The sequence below is a fragment of the Bos mutus genome, chromosome 11 (genome assembly GCF_027580195.1).
Source record: "Bos mutus isolate GX-2022 chromosome 11, NWIPB_WYAK_1.1, whole genome shotgun sequence".
Classification (NCBI taxonomy): domain Eukaryota; kingdom Metazoa; phylum Chordata; class Mammalia; order Artiodactyla; family Bovidae; genus Bos; species Bos mutus.
The window spans coordinates 19,996,405-19,997,131 of NC_091627.1; positions in this window are offsets into that span (position 1 = coordinate 19,996,405).

Here is a 727-nt window from a genome sequence, read left to right on the forward strand (position 1 = left end):
CCAAGCCGTGGCCGCGGCTTATTGGTCCGGGCAGACTTCGTTCATTTGCATAGCCAATGAGAGGCGGCCGGGTAGAGGTTACCGGTTTGGGTTTTTGCGGGGGCGGGGGTGATGGGCGGAAGGAGGGACTCGCTGGAGGGCGGGGCAAACCAGCTGTCCGCCCCGCCCCCCACCCTTGTGCCTCACGTACCCACAGCCCTGCTTTTCTTGTTCTTTTTGGGAGTAAAGTCGTTAGTATTGTTTTTCTCTCGGATCCTTACGGTTCTGTCTTTCCCCCACTCGCTTCTAACCAGTCCCTTTCCTTCCTTCATCCCTTGCTTCCCTCCACCTCCCTAATCCTCCACCCGTCACCCTCTTTGTCCCCAGGGAGGAAAAGTTTCTTTGGGCCGTCAGCGCATCTACGACCTTACTAAAAATGACATATTAATTTTTTTCACTCCTTGTGCCTGAACAAGTATTCAGTTATAAAAAAAACACTTGGTAAGCACACACTGTATAGAACACAATTCAACAAGTTTTCATTCTGTTGAATTACTTTAAAAGTTCCCACGACCAGGGCACAAGACTGCAAAGTTTTTCACAGACAGGCCCTCAGTTCTCTGTGGAAACCCTGTCGGGGTGAAGCCTCACGCCTCCTCATTTGCAGGGTTTACTTCCTCCTCCTGGAGGGACCCTAGCAATGAGTTTACATGGTCATGTGTTTTGTAACATTTGCAAAAGTGAAATA